Source organism: Chiloscyllium plagiosum, unplaced genomic scaffold (genome assembly GCF_037043375.1).
Source record: "Chiloscyllium plagiosum isolate Xiang-an unplaced genomic scaffold, Cpla_swu_hap1 HiC_scaffold_8, whole genome shotgun sequence".
NCBI classification, from domain to species: domain Eukaryota; kingdom Metazoa; phylum Chordata; class Chondrichthyes; order Orectolobiformes; family Hemiscylliidae; genus Chiloscyllium; species Chiloscyllium plagiosum.
Window position 1 is genome coordinate 77,159,185 of NW_028270146.1, and position 17,160 is coordinate 77,176,344.

A 17,160-nucleotide genomic window follows, 5' to 3' on the forward strand; every position below is an offset into this window, starting at 1 on the left:
CTGTAACCCGATTGTGAGCAGGGGATACTATAGACCAAGCCTGAACTGTAATCCTAGTGCGAGCAGGGGATACTATAGACCCAGCGTAAACTGTAATGCGAGTGCAATCGGGCTTACTATAGACCCACTGTGAAGTGTAATACGAGTGTGAGCAGGGGCTACAATTGACCCGGTGTAAACTGTAATCCGAGGGCGAACAGGGAATACTATAGCCCCTGCCTGAACTGTAATCCGAGAGTGCGCAGCGGATAATATAGACCGAGTGTAAACTGTAATCCGAGTGCGAGCAGGGGATACTATAGACCCAGTGTAAACTGTAATCCGAGTGCGAGCAGGATATACTATAGACCCAGTGTAAACTGTAATCCCAGTGCGAGTAGGGAATACTATAGACCCAGTGTAAACTGGAACCCTAGTGCGAGCAGGCGATACTATAGACGCAGTGTAAACTGTAATCCGACGCGAGCAGGGGATGCAATAGACCCAGTATAATTTGTAATCCGAGTGCGAGCAGGGGATACTATAGTCCCAGTGTAAACTGTAATCTGAGTGCGATCGGGGGATACTATAGACCCACTGTAAACTGTAATCCAAGCGCGAGCAGGGAATACCATAGACCCAGTGTGAACTGTTCTCCGAGCGTGTGCAGGGGATACCATAGACCCAGTGTAAACTGTAATCCGAGTGCGAGCAGGGGAATACTATAGACCGGGTGTAAACTGTAATCCGAGCAGGGGATGCAATAGACCCAGTATAAACTGTAATCCGAGTACGAGCAGGTGATGCTACAGACCCAGCCTGAACTGTAATCAGAGTGTGAGCAGGGGATATTATAGACCCAGTCTAAACTGTGATCCGCGTGTGAGCAGGTGGTACTATAGACCCCTTGTAACCTGTAATCCGAGTGCGAGCAGGGGATACTATAGACACAGTGTAAATTGTAATCCGAGTGCGAACGGAGGATACTATAGACACAATGTAGACTGCAATCCAAGTGCAAGCAGGGGATACTGTAGACCCAACCCGAAGTGTAATCTGAGTGCGAGCAGGGGATACTATAGACACTGTGGAAACTGTAATCCGAGTGCTAGCAGAGGATACTATAGACCCAGTGTAAACGGTAATCCGAGTGCGAGCAGGGGATACTATAGACCCAGTGGAAACTGTAATCCTAGTGCGAGCAGGGGATACTGTAGACCCAGTGGAAACTGTAATCCGAGAGTGAGCAGGGGATACTATAGACACTGTGGAAACTGTAATCCGAGTGCTAGCAGAGGATACTATAGACCCAGTGTAAACGGTAATCCGAGTGCGAGCAGGGGATACTATAGACCCAGTGGAAACTGTAATCCTAGTGCGAGCAGGGGATACTATAGACCCAGTGGAAACTGTAATCCGAGAGTGAGCAGGGGATACTATAGACCCAGTGTGAACTGTAATCCGAGTCCGAGCAGGCGATACAATAGACCCAGTGTAAACTGTAATCCGAGTACGAGCAGGTGATGCTACAGACCCAGCCTGAACTGTAATCAGAGTGTGAGCAGGGGATATTATAGACCCAGTCTAAACTGTCATCCGAGTGTGAGCAGGTGGTACTATAGACCCCTTGTAACCTGTAATCCGAGTGTGAGCAGGCGATACTATAAGACCCTGTGTGAACAGTAATCGGAGTGTGAGCAGGGGATACTATAGAGCTGGTGTGAACAGTAATCGGAGTGTGAGCAGGGGATACTATAGACTCGGTGTAATCTGAAATCCGAATGTGAGCAGGGGATACTATAGACCCTATGTAAACTGTAACCCGATTGCGAGCAGGGGATACTATAGACCCAGTGTAAACTGTAATCCTAGTGCGAGCACGGGATACTAAAGACCCAGTGTAAACTGTAATCCGAGTGCGAGCAGGGGATATTATAGACCCAGTGTAAACTGTAATCCAAGTAGGGGATACTATAGACCAAGCCTGAAGTGTAATCCGAGAGTGAGCAGGGGATACTATAGACCTGGAGAAAGTGAGGTCTGCAGATGCTGGAGATCAAAGTTGAAACGTTATTGCTGGAACAGCACATCAGGTCAGGCAGCATCCAGGGAACAGGAGATTCGACGTTTTGGGCACAGGCCGAACAAGGGCCTGTGCCCGAAACGTCGAATCTCCTGTTCCCTGGATGCTGCCTGACCTGCTGTGCTGTTCCAGCAATAAAGTTTCAACATACTATAGACCTGGTATAACTTGTAATCGGAGTGAGAGCAGGCGATACTATAGACCCAGTGTAAACTGTAAGCCGAGTGCGATCGCGGGATACTATAGACCCAGTGTAAACTGTAATCCGAATGTGACCAGGGGAAACTATAGACCCAGTGTAAACTGTAATCCGAGTGCGAGCAGGGAATACTGTAGACCCGGTGTAAACTGTAATCTGAGTCGAGCAGGGATACCATAGACCCAGTGTAAACTATGATCCAAGTGCGAGCAGGGGATACCATAGACCCAGTGTAAACCGTAATCCGTGTGCGAACGGGGGATACCATAGACGCAGTGTAAACCATAATCTGTGTGCGAACAGGGGATACTATACACCCAGTGTAAACTGTAATCCGAGTGCGAGTAGGGGATACTATAGACCCAGTGTAAACTGTAATCCGAGTGCGAGCAGGGGTTACTATAGACACAGTGTAGACTGTAATCCGAGTGCGAGCAGGGGAATACTATAGACCGGGTGTAATCTGTAATCCGAGTGTGAGCAGGGGATGCAATAGACCCAGTATAAACTGTAATCCGAGTACGAGCAGGTGATGCTACAGACCCAGCCTGAACTGTAATCAGAGTGTGAGCAGGGGATATTATAGACCCAGTCTAAACTGTGATCCGCGTGTGAGCAAGTGGTACTATAGACCCCTTGTAACCTGTAATCCGAGTGCGAGTAGGGGATACTATAGACACAGTGTAAATTGTAATCCGAGTGCGAACGGAGGATACTATAGACACAATGTAGACTGCAATCCAAGTGCAAGCAGGGGATACTGTAGACCCAACCCGAAGTGTAATCTGAGTGCGAGCAGGGGATACTATAGACCCTGTGGAAACTGTAATCCGAGTGCTAGCAGAGGATACTATAGACCCAGTGTAAACGGTAATCCGAGTGCGAGCAGGGGATACTATAGACACAGTGGAAACTGTAATCCGAATGCGAGCAGTGGATACTGTAGACCCAGTGGAAACTGTAATCCGAGAGTGAGCAGGGGATACTATAGACCCAGTGTAAACGGTAATCCGAGTGCGAGCAGGGGATACTATAGACCCAGTGGAAACTGTAATCCTAGTGCGAGCAGGGGATACTGTAGACCCAGTGGAAACTATAATCCGAGAGTGAGCAGGGGATACTATAGACCCAGTGTGAACTGTAATCCGAGTCCGTGCAGGCGATACAATAGACCCAGTGTAAACTGTAATCCGAGTGCGAGCAGGGGATGCTATAGACCCAGCCTGAACTGTAATCCGAGTGCGAGCAGGAAATACTATAGACCCAATGTAAACTGTAATCCGAGTGTGAGTAGGGGATACTGTAGACCCAGTCTGAACTGTAATCCGAGTGTGAGTAGGGGATACTGTAGACCTGGCCGAAACTGTAATCCTAGTGCGAGCAGGGGATGCTATAGACCCAGCCTGAACTGTAATCTGAGTGCGAGCAGGAAATACTATAGACCCAATGTAAACTGTAAACCAAGTGCGAGCAGGGAATACAATAGACCCAATGTAAACTGTAATCCGAGTGCGAGCCGGGGATGCTATAGACACAGTGTAAACTGTAATCTGAGTGCGAACGGAGGATACTGTAGACGCAATGTAAACTGCAATTCAAGTGCGATCAGGGGATACTATAGACCCAGCCTGAACTGTAATCCGAGTGTGAGCAGGGGATACTATAGACCCAGTGTAAACTGTAATCCAAGTGCGAGCCGGGGATACTATAGACCCAGCCTGAACTGTAATCCGAGTCCGAGCAGGCGATACGATAGACGCAGTGTAAACTGTAATCCGAGTGCGAGCAGGGGATGCTATAGACACAGTGTAAATTGTAATCCGAGTGCGAACGGTGGATACTATAGACACAATGTAGACTGCAATCCAAGTGCGAGCAGGGGATACTATAGACCCAACCCGAAGTGTAATCTGAGTGCGAGCAGGGGATACTATAGACCCAGTGTGAACTGTAATCCGAGTGCGAGCAGGGGATACTATAGACCCAGTATAAACTATAATCCAAGTGCGAGCAGGGGATACTATAGACCCAGTGTGAACTGTAATCCGAGTGCGAGCAGGCGATACGAAAGACCCAGTATAAAGTGTAATCCTAGTGCGAGCCGGGGATGCTCTAGACCCAGCCTGAACTGTAATCCGAGTGCGAGCAGGGGATACTATTAACCCAGTGTAAACTCTAATCCGAGTGTTAGCAGGGGATACTATAGACCCACTGTAAACTGTAATCCTAGTGCGAGCACGGGATACTATAGACCCAGTGTAAACTGTAATCCGAGTGCCAGCAGGGGATGGAATAGACCCAGTATAAACTGTAATCCGAGTACGAGCAGGTGATGCTACAGACCCAGCCTGAACTGTAATCAGAGTGTGAGCAGGGGATATTATAGACCCAGTCTAAACTGTCATCTGCGTGTGAGCACGTGGTACTATAGACCCCTTGTAACCTGTAATCCGAGTGCGAGCAGGGGATACTATAGACACAGTGTAAATTGTAATCCGAGTGCGAACGGAGAATACTATAGACACAATGTAGACTGCAATCCAAGTGCAAGCAGGGGATACTGTAGACCCAACCCGAAGTGTAATCTGAGTGCGAGCAGGGGATACTATAGACACTGTGGAAACTGTAATCCGAGTGCTAGCAGAGGATACTATAGACGCAGTGTAAACTGTAATCCGACGCGAGCAGGGGATGCAATAGACCCAGTATAATTTGTAATCCGAGTGCTAGCAGAGGATACTATAGACGCAGTGTAAACTGTAATCCGACGCGAGCAGGGGATGCAATAGACCCAGTATAATTTGTAATCCGAGTGCGAGCAGGGGATACTATAGTCCCAGTGTAAACTGTAATCTGAGTGCGATCGGGGGATACTATAGACCCACTGTAAACTGTAATCCAAGCGCGAGCAGGGAATACCATAGACCCAGTGTGAACTGTAATCCGAGCGTGTGCAGGGGATACCATAGACCCAGTGTAAACTGTAATCCGAGTGCGAGCAGGGGAATACTATAGACCGGGTGTAAACTGTAATCCGAGCAGGGGATGCAATAGACCCAGTATAAACTGTAATCCGAGTACGAGCAGGTGATGCTACAGACCAAGCCTGAACTGTAATCAGAGTGTGAGCAGGGGATATTATAGACCCAGTCTAAACTGTGATCCGCGTGTGAGCAAGTGGTACTATAGACCCCTTGTAACCTGTAATCCGAGTGCGAGTAGGGGATACTATAGACACAGTGTAAATTGTAATCCGAGTGCGAACGGAGGATACTATAGACACAATGTAGACTGCAATCCAAGTGCAAGCAGGGGATACTGTAGACCCAACCCGAAGTGTAATCTGAGTGCGAGCAGGGTATACTATAGACCCTGTGGAAACTGTAATCCGAGTGCTAGCAGAGGATACTATAGACCCAGTGTAAACGGTAATCCGAGTGCGAGCAGGGGTACTATAGACACAGTGGAAACTGTAATCCTAGTGCGAGCAGGGGATACTGTAGACCCAGTGGAAACTGTAATCCGAGAGTGAGCAGGGGATACTATAGACACTGTGGAAACTGTAATCCAAGTGCTAGCAGAGGATACTATAGACCCAGTGTAAACGGTAATCCGAGTGCGAGCAGGGGATACTATAGACCCAGTGGAAACTGTAATCCTAGTGCGAGCAGGGGATACTGTAGACCCAGTGGAAACTATAATCCGAGAGTGAGCAGGGGATACTATAGACCCAGTGTGAACTGTAATCCGAGTGCGAGCAGGCGATACAATAGACCCAGTGTAAACTGTAATCCGAGTGTGAGTAGGGGATACTGTAGACCCAGTCTGAACTGTAATCCGAGTGTGAGTAGGGGATACTGTAGACCTGGCCGAAACTGTAATCCTAGTGCGAGCAGGGGATGCTATAGACCCAGCCTGAACTGTAATCTGAGTGCGAGCAGGAAATACTATAGACCCAATGTAAACTGTAAACCAAGTGCGAGCAGGGAATACAATAGACCCAATGTAAACTGTAATCCGAGTGCGAGCCGGGGATGCTATAGACACAGTGTAAACTGTAATCTGAGTGCGAACGGAGGATACTGTAGACGCAATGTAAACTGCAATTCAAGTGCGATCAGGGGATACTATAGACCCAGCCTGAACTGTAATCCGAGTGTGAGCAGGCGATACAATAGACCCAGTGTAAACTGTAATCCGAGTACGAGCAGGTGATGCTACAGACCCAGCCTGAACTGTAATCAGAGTGTGAGCAGGGGATATTATAGACCCAGTCTAAACTGTCATCCGAGTGTGAGCAGGTGGTACTATAGACCCCTTGTAACCTGTAATCCGAGTGTGAGCAGGCGATACTATAAGACCCTGTGTGAACAGTAATCGGAGTGTGAGCAGGGGATACTATAGAGCTGGTGTGAACAGTAATCGGAGTGTGAGCAGGGGATACTATAGACTCGGTGTAATCTGAAATCCGAATGTGAGCAGGGGATACTATAGACCCAGTATAAACTGTAATCCGAGTACGAGCAGGGGAATACTATAGACCGGGTGTAATCTGTAATCCGAGTGTGAGCAGGGGATATTATAGACCCAGTCTAAACTGTGATCCACGTGTGAGCAAGTGGTACTATAGACCCCTTGTAACCTGTAATCCGAGTGCGAGCAGGGGATACTATAGACACAGTGTAAATTGTAATCCGAGTGCGAACGGTGGATACTATAGACACAATGTAGACTGCAATCCAAGTGCGAGCAGGGGATACTATAGACCCAGTATAAACTATAATCCGAGTGCGAGCAGGGGATACTATAGACCCAGTCTAAACTGTAATCCGAGTGCGAGCAGGGGATGCAATAGACCCAGTATAAACTGTAATCCGAGTACGAGCAGGTGATGCTACAGACCCAGTCTGAACTGTAATCAGAGTGTGAGCAGGGGATATTATAGACCCAGTCTAAACTGTGATCCGCGTGTGAGCAGGTGGTACTATAGACCCCTTGTAACCTGTAATCCGAGTGCGAGCAGGGGATACTATAGACACAGTGTAAATTGTAATCCGAGTGCGAACGGAGGATACTATAGACACAATGTAGACTGCAATCCAAGTGCAAGCAGGGGATACTGTAGACCCAACCCGAAGTGTAATCTGAGTGCGAGCAGGGGATACTATAGACCCTGTGGAAATTGTAATCCGAGTGCTAGCAGAGGATACTATACACCCAGTGTAAACGGTAATCCGAGTGCGAGCAGGGGATACTATAGACCCAGTGGAAACTGTAATCCTAGTGCGAGCAGGGGATACTGTAGACCCAGTGGAAACTGTAATCCGAGAGTGAGCAGGGGATACTATAGACCCAGTGTGAACTGTAATCCGAGTCCGAGCAGGCGATACAATAGACCCAGTGTAAATTGTAATCCTAGTGCGAGCAGGGGATACTATAGACCCAGCCTGAACTGTAATCCGAGTGCGAGCAGGAAATACTATAGACCCAATGTAAACTGTAATCCGAGTGCGAGCAGGGGATACTATAGACCCTGTGGAAATTGTAATCCGAGTGCTAGCAGAGGATACTATACACCCAGTGTAAACGGTAATCCGAGTGCGAGCAGGGGATACTATAGACCCAGTGGAAACTGTAATCCTAGTGCGAGCAGGGGATACTGTAGACCCAGTGGAAACTGTAATCCTAGTGCGAGCAGGGGATACTGTAGACCCAGTGGAAACTGTAATCCGAGAGTGAGCACGGGATACTATAGACCCAACCCAAACTGTAATCCGAGTGCTAGCAGAGGATTCTATTCACCCAGTGTAAACTGTAATCCGAGTGTGAGTAGGGGATACTATAGACCCAGTGGAAACTGTAATCCGAGTGCTAGCAGAGGATACTATAGACCAAGTGTAAACTGTAATCTGAGTGTGAGTAGGGGATACTGTAGACCCAGCCTGAACTGCAATCCGAGTGCGAGCTGGGGATACTATAGACCCAGTATAAACTGTAATCCAAGTGCGAGCAGGGGATACTATAGACCCAGCGTTAACTGTAATTCGAGTGCAAGCAGGGGATACTATAGACCCAATGTAAACTGTAATCCGAGTGCGAGCTGGGGATACTATAGACCCAGTATAAACTGTAATCCAAGTGCGAGCCGGGGATGCTATAGACCCAGCTTGAACTGTAATCCGAGTGTGAGCAGGGAATGCTATAGACCCAGCCTGAACTGTAATCCGAATGCGAGCAGGGGATACTATAGACCCAGCCTGAACTGTAATCCAAGTCCGAGCAGGCGATACGATAGACCCAGTGTAAAGTGTAATCCTAGTGCAAGCAGGTGATGCTACAGACCCAGCCTGAACTGTAATCCGAGTGCAAGCAGGGAATACTATAGACCCAATGTAATCTGTAATCCGAGTGCGAGCAGGAGATGCTATAGACACAGTGTAAATTGTAATCCGAGTGCGAACGGTGGATACTATAGACACAATGTAGACTGCATTCCAGGTGCGAGCGGGGGATACTGTAGACCCAGTGGAAACTGTAATCCGAGAGTGAGCAGGGGATACTATAGACCCAGTGTGAACTGTAATACGAGTGCGAGCAGAGGATACTATAGACCCAGCCTGAACTGTAATGGGAGTGTGAGCAGGGGCTACAATAGACCCAGTGTAAACTGTAATCCGAGTGCGAACAGGTGATACTATAGACCCAGTGTAAACTGTAATCCGAGTGTGAGTAGGGGATACTGTAGACCCAGCCTGAATTGTAATCCGAGTGCGAGCAGGGGATACTACAGACCCAGTGTAAACTCTAATCCAAGTGCGAGCAGGGGATACTATAGACCCAGTGTAAACTGTAATCGGAGTGCAAGCAGGGCAGAGTATAGACCCAGCCTGAACTGTAATCTGAGTCCAAGCTGGGGATATTACAAACCCAGTGTAAACTGTAATCCGAGTGTGAGCAGGGGATACTATAGACCCAATGTAAACTGTAACCCGATTGCGAGCAGGGGATACTATCGACCCAGTGTAAACTATAATCCGAGTGGGAGCAGGTACTACAATAGACCCAATGTAAACTGTAATTCTAGTGCGAGCACGGGATACTATAGACCCAGTGTAAACTGTAATCCGAGTGCGAGCAGGGGATATTATAGACCCAGTGTAAACTGTAATCCTAGTAGGGGATACTATAGACCAAGCCTGAGGTGTAATCTGAGTGTGAGCAGGGGATACTATAGACCCAGTGTAAACTGTAATCTGAGTGCAAGTAGGGGATACTATAGTCCCAGCCTGAACTGTAATCCGAGTGCGAGCAGGGGATGCTATAGACCCAGTGTGAAGTGGAATCCGAGTGTGAGCAGAGGCTACAATTGACCCATTGTAAACTGTAATCCGAGTGCGAACAAGGGATACTATAGCCCCAGCCTGAACTGTAATCCAAGTGTGAGCAGCGGATACTATAGACCCAGTGTAAACTGTAGTCCGAGTGTGAGCAGCGGATACTATATGGGTAAAGACAATGACTGCAGATGCTGGAAACCAGATTCTGGATTAGTGATGCTGGAAGAGCACAGCAGTTCAGGCAGCATCCAAGGAGCTTCGAAATCGACGTTTCGGGCAAAAGCCCTTCATCAGGAATAACTTCACCAACACATTCCACCCTGACCTTAAATTTACCTGGACCATCTCTTTCACCTCCCTCCCCTTTCTGGACCTCACCATCTCCACTAATGACGACTGACTTGACACTGACATTTTTTACAAACCCACCGACTCCTGCAGCTACCTGGATTACACCTCTTCCCACCCTACCTCTTGCAAAAATGCCATCCCGTATTCCCAATTCCTTCGCCTCCGCCGGATCTGCTCCCAGGAGGACCTTTTCCACCACAGAACACACCAGATGGCCTCCTTCTTTAGAGACCGCAATTTCCCTTCCCACGTGGTTAAAGATGCCCTCCAACGCATCTCGTCTACATCCCGCACCTCCGCCTCAGACCCCACCCCTCCAACCGTAACAAGGACAGAACGCCCCTGGTGCTCACCTTCCACCCTACCAACCTTCGAATAAACCAAATCATCCGCCGACATTTCTGCCACTTCCAAACAGACCCCACCACCAGGAATATATTTCCCTCCCCACCCCTTTCCGCCTTTCGCAAAGACCGTTCCCTCCATGACTACCTGGTCAGGTCCACGCCCCCTACAACCCACCCTCCCAATCTGGCACTTTCCCCTGCCACCGCAGGAATTGTAAAACCTGCGCCCACACCTCCTCCCTCACCTCTATCCAAGGTCCTAAAGGAGCCTTCCACATCCATCCAAGTTTTACTGGCACATCCACTAATATCATTTATTGTATCTGTTGCTCCCGATGCGGTCTCCTCTACATTGGGGAGACTGGGCACCTCCTAGCAGAGCGCTTTAAGGAACATCTCCGGGACACCAGCACCAATCAACCACACCACCCCGTGGCCCAACATTTCAACTTCCCCTCCCACTCTGCCGAGGACATGGAGGTCCTGGGCCTCCTTCACCGCCGCTCCCTTACCACCAGACGCCTGGAGGAAGAACGCCTCATCTTCCGCCTCGGAACACTTCAACCCCAGGGCATCAATGTGGACTTCAACAGTTTCCTCATTTCCCCTTCCCCCACCTTACCCTAGTTCCAAACTTCCAGCTCAGTACTGTCCCCATGACTTGTCCAGATTTGTCCTACCTGCCTATCTCCTTTTCCACCTATCCACTCCACCCTCTCCTCCTTGACCTATCACCATCATCCCCTCCCCCATTCACCCATTGTACTCTATGCTACTTTCTCCCCATCCCCACCCTCCTCTAGCTTATCTCTCCAAGCTTCAGGCTCACTGCCTTTATTCCTGATGAAGGGCTTTTGCCCAAAATGTCGATTTCGAAGCTCCTTGGATGCTGCCTGAACTGCTGTGCTCTTCCAGCACCACTAATCGAGAAGCGGATACTATAGACCCAGTGTAAACTGTAATCCGAGTGCGAGCAGGGGATACTATATACCCAGTGTAAACTGTAATCCGAGTGCGAGCAGGATATACTATAGACCCAGGGTAAACTGTAATCCGAGAGCGAACAGGGGATACTATTGACCTGGTGTAAACTTTAATCCAAGTGCGAGCAGGGGATACTATAGACCCAGCTTGAACTGTAATCGGAGTGCGAGCAGGGGATACTATAGATCCAGTGTAAACTGTAATCCGAGTGTGAGCAGGGGATACTATAGACCCACTATAAACTGTAATCCGAGTGTGAGCAGGGGCTACAATAGACCCAGTGTAAACTGTAATCTGAGTGCGAGCAGGGGATACTATAGACGCAGTGTAAACTGTAATCCGAGTGCTAGCAGGGGATACTATAGACCCAATGTAAAACGTAATCAAAGATGGAGCAGGGGATACTATAGACCCAGTGTAAACTGTAATCCCAGTGTGAATAGAGGATACTGTAGGCCCAGTGTAAACTGTAATCCAAGTGTGAGCAGGGGATTCTATAGACCCAGTGTAAACTGTTATCCGAGTGCTAGCAGGGGATACTATTGACCCAATGTAAAACGTAATCAAAGATGGAGCAGGGGATACTATAGACCCAGTGTAAACTGTAATCCCAGTGTGAGTAGAGGATACTGTAGGCCCAGTGTAAACAGTAATCCCAGTGTGAGCAGGGGATAATATAGACCCAAGATTAGAGTGTTGCTGGAAAAGCACAGCAGGTCTAGCAGCATCCAAGGAGCTGGAAAATCACTTCATCAGGAATGAGGTAGTGAGCCTCCAGGGTGGGAGGGGGTTGGGGCTGGGAAGAAGGTAGCTAAGAGTCCAATAGGTGGACAGAGGTGGGGAAGAAGGTGATAGGTCAGAGAGGAGGGTGGAGCGGATAGGCGGGAAGGGAGATTGGCAGGTAGGACAGGTCATGAGGATGGTGCTGAGCTGGCGGGTTGGAACTGGGGTAAGGTGGGGGGAGGTGAAATGAGAAACTGGTGAAATCCACATTGATGCCCTGGGGTTGAAGTGTTCCGAGGTGAAAGATAAGACGTTCTTCCTCCAGGCCTCGGTTGGTGAGGGAGTGGCGATGGAAGAGGCCCAGGACCTGCATGTCCTTGGCAGAGTGGGAGGGGGAGTTGAAATGTTCGGTCATGGGGCAGTAGGGTTGATTAGTGCGGGTGTCCCGGAGATGTTCCCTAAAGTGCTTTGCAAGAAGGCGCCCAATCTCCCCAGTGTAAAGGAGACCGCATTGGGAGCAACGGATTCAATAAATGACATTTTTAGATGTGCAGGTGAAACTTTGATGGATGCGGAAGGCTCCTTTGAGGCCTTAGATGGAGTTGAGGGGGGAGGTGTGGGCACAGGTTTTGCAATTCCTGCGGTGGCAGGGGAAGGTGCCAGGAAGGGAGTGTGGGTTGTTGGGAGGGGTTGTGGACCTGACCAGGTAGTCACGCAGGGAACGGTCTTTGTGGACAGCAGATAGGGGTTGGGAGGGAAATATATTCAAAGTTTGTGAGAAGATTTGTAGCTCAGGTGCTCGTTGTGGTTCTGTTCGCCGAGCTGGGAATTTGTGTTGCAGACGTTTCGTCCCCTGTCTTGGTGACATCCTCAGTGCTTGGGAGCCTCCTTTGAAGCGCTTCTGTGATCTTTCCTCCGGCATTTGTAGCGCCACATACGAACAGATTCAAACCACTACAAATGCCGGAGGAAAGATCACAGAAGCGCTTCAAAGGAGGCTCCCAAACACTGAGGATGTCACCTAGGCAGGGGACGAAACGTCTGCAACACAAATTCCCAGCTCGGCGAACAGAACCACAACAGGGAAATATATCCCTGGTGATGGGGTCTGTTTTAGGTGGCAGAAATTTCGGAGGAAGATGTGGATACTATAGACGCAGTGTAAACCATATTCCGAGTGTGAGCAGAAGGTACCTTGGATTCAGTGTAAACTGTAATCCGAGTGTGAGTAGAGGCTACTGTAGACCCAGTGTAAACTATAATCGGATTGTGAACAGGGGATACTATAGACCCAGTGTAAATTGTAATCCGAGTGTGAGCAGGGGATACTATAGACTCAGTGTAAACTGTAATCCGAGTGTGAGCAGAGGATACTATAGACCAAGTGTAAACTGTAATCAGAGTGCGAGCAGGGGATATTAGAGACCCAGTGTAAACTGTAATCCGAGTGTGAGCAGCGGATACTGTCGATGCAGTGTAAACTGTAATCCGAGTGTGAGCAGGCAAACCGTTTGCAGATCATCCGGAACCAATACCCGGCCTCGAGTTCCAATGTTGGTGTAAACTCCTGGAATTTCCCAAAATGGAGCACTTCCCACAGTGGAAAATCGCTCACACTCGGTCAGAACATGGCCCACACTCTGTGCTAGCCGGGCACACTGTTTTCAGATCCCCCATTACCAATCTGGTGACGGTACCCGGCCTCAAATTCCTAAAGTTGGTATCACCTCCCGGATTTGCTCCCTTCCCAAAATTGAACAGTTCCCATGATGGAAAGTCGCTCAAACTCAGTCAGAAGACAGCCAGCTCTTGCCCCAGAAGGGCACACCGTTTCCAGATCGTCCGGACCGAATCCGATGACACTATCTGTCCGTGAATTCTCAAAGTCGGTATGAATTGACGGATTGGCTCTTGTCCCAAAATGGAGCCTTCCCACCAAGGAAAATTGCTAAAAGGACACAGTCCGCACTCCATCGAAAAAGGGCCCACTACTTGCAGAATCCCTGGACCCAATCTGGGAGAGTTACCCGGCCTCGAAACCTCAAGTTAATATAAATTCCTGGATTTGCTCCCTTCCCAAAATGGAGCACTTCCCACTATGGAAAATAGCTCTGACACAGCCGGAAGCCCTCTCCAGAAGGGGGCACCATCTGCCAATATTCCGGACCAAATGCAGGGATGCTAAGCCTCCTGGAAATTTCTCAGTCAGTGTAAGATCCTGGATCCCTTGCTAAAGTAGAAAACTTCCCACTGTGGGAAACTGCTGAAACCCAGACAGAACACAGCTCACACTCTGGACTAGCGGGGCCCACTCTGCAGATATCCCGGACCAAATCCGGTGACGCTACTTGGCCTTGAAATCTCTAAGTTAGTATGAACTCCCAGATTCACTCCCTAGCGAAAAATGACGAATTCCCCCAGTGGAAAATCACTGAAACCCGGTCACAACAAGGCCCACCCTCAGTGCTAGCCGGGCATATCATTTGCAGATCACCTGGACCCAAATAGGCGGCACTACGCAGCCTCGAATTCCCATTATTGGTATCAACTCCCAGATTCGCTCTCTTCCCAAAATGGTGCACTTCCCACAGTGAAAAATTGCTCAGACTCGGTCAGAACATGGCCTGCATTCATTCTGAGCAGGGCACACCCTTTTCAGAACCTCCAGACCCAATCCGACGATACTACTCTGCCTTGAAGTCCAATGTCAATATGAACTCCTGGATTTGCACCCTTACCAAAATGGTGCACTTCCCAATGTGGAAAACAGCTGAAACTCAGTCAGAACACAGCCCGCACTCCGCCCGAGGAGGACACACTGTTTGCAGAACCCTGGGACCCATTCCGGTGGCGCAACTTGGTATCGAAATCCCAGAGTACGTATGAACTCCCAGACTTGCTGCCTTGTGATGACTATGATTTCCCATGGTGGAAAATCACTGAAACTCGGTCAGAACACAGTCCTGTACCCGGTGCTAGCCAGGCTTGTCGTTTGCAGATTATTTGCATTGTCAGTGCATTAGTATTCTGACAAGGGTATCTTTCAGGACTGTTCTCCAGCTGGAAGATCTGAGAAATTTGAGAGTTTGGAAGATCTGGCCCAATATTTTAATTCCAAAATTGTTGAAAAGAAATCTGATTTCTCCATTCCCTCCATTTCAAGTAAACTAGGCAAAAGCGAGGACTGCAGATGCTGGAAATCAGAGTCTAGATTAGAGTGGCATTGGAAAAGCACAACAGTTCAGGCAGCATCTGAGGAGCAGGGCTGATGAAGGGCTTTTGCCCGAAACATCGATTTTTCCTGCTGCTTGGATACTGCCTGACCTGTGCTTTTCCAGCACCACTCTAATCTAGACTCCCATTTCAAGTAAAGTCAATAATATATTTGTTGACCGATGGTGGTCAGTTCCCAGTCTGCCTTCTAGTTTACAAATTGCAGCAATTAGAAAAACTTTGTGGAGGTGAACACAGATGTAATTTTATTGTGATCAATGTAAGTTCAGCGATTACATTGGTCCTCTTTTCAATTTTCCTAACTACAATACTGTCCCTCAATACTAGTTACCCACAGAGTTGAGATAACCTATTGAACAGACAGGCAATGGTTCAACCTAAGCCATTTTGAATTCAAAACCAAAATCACTGCAACCTCAGTCATAGAGTTCAGTCTGAAGATGGTGTTCGTGTGCATGCTTACTCAGAAACTCTGCTCTGGAGTATTGTTCATTTCTTCTCTGAAGCACATGAGAAAATGGAAATTTTGCTAAACCCTCAGAAAACTAAGGTCCTCTTTCATCCAGGTCCCACAGAAACCAGGCATCACCCACATCCATTAAGATCAATGATGATTCCTGGAAAGTGGTGACAGTTTCCCTAGTCTTGGGAACCTGCTGTCAAATAGGGCAAACATAGACAGTAAAATTCACTATCACCTCAAAACAGCCAGCTTAGCCTTTATTCTACTGAGAAAAAAGCATTTGAGGAGCAGAATCTCAAATCTAAGAATAAGGGCATCATTTACTTGACAGCAGTGATCCCCATTCTTTGCTTCATGTTTTACAGATTGGAAAACCTTCTGCAGGATCAGGAAATATTACCAGTGATGCCTTTGCAAGGTCCTCAATTCTGGTGCCAAGAACAATGATCCAGCAACAGCATCCTTTCTCAAGTCAACATGCCCAACATTAGGGCACTAAACACTTAATACCGGCTGTACTATGCGAAACATGTTGTTCATATGCCTGACACTAGATACATGAAGCCTCTGCTTTACTTGAATTCAGTCATGGAGGAGACTCCCAGAAAAATAGCTTTAGGGATGTCCTGTGGAAGCCAAATTTTCCCTCTTACTGGCGGCACAGTGGCATAGCGGTTGGTACTACTATCTCACAGCATTAAGGACCTAGATTTAATTTCTAGTCTGAAGCAACTATCTGAAGTTTGCATGTTCTCCCTGTTTCAGCATGGGATTCTACCAGGCACTCTGGTTTCCTCCAGATCAAAGATATGCAAGTTAGATGTATTGGCCATTCTAAATTGTTCTGTAGTGTCTAGGGATGTGCAGGCAAAGTAATTTAGCCACAGTCAATGTTGGGTTACGTGGATAAGGTATGGGAATGGCTTTGCCGGGGATGATCTTTGCAGGGTTGGTGCAGACTCAATAGGCCAAATGGCCTCTATCAGCATTGTAGGGATTCTCTGATTGATGCGAGACCCTAACTTGTGATTACACGGGAACTGAAATAACATTGAGTCATAGAGATGTACAGCATGGAAACAGACCCTTCGGTTCAACCCGTCCATGCCGACCAGACATCCCAACCCAATCTAATCCCACCTGCCAGCACCCGGCCCATATCCATCCAAACCCTTCCTTTTCATATACCCATCCAAATGCCTCTTAAATGTTGCAATTACACCAGCAACATCCACTGGCAGCTCATTCCATACACATACCACCCTCTGCATGAAAACGTTGCCCCTTAGCTCTCTTTTATATCTTTCCCCTCTCACCCTAAACCTATGCCCTCTAGTTCTGGACTCCCAACCCCAGGGAAAAGACTTTGCCTATTTATCCTATCCATGCCCATCATAATTTTGTAAGCCTCTATAAGGTCACCCCTCAGCCTCCAACGCTCCAGGGAAAACAGCCCCAGC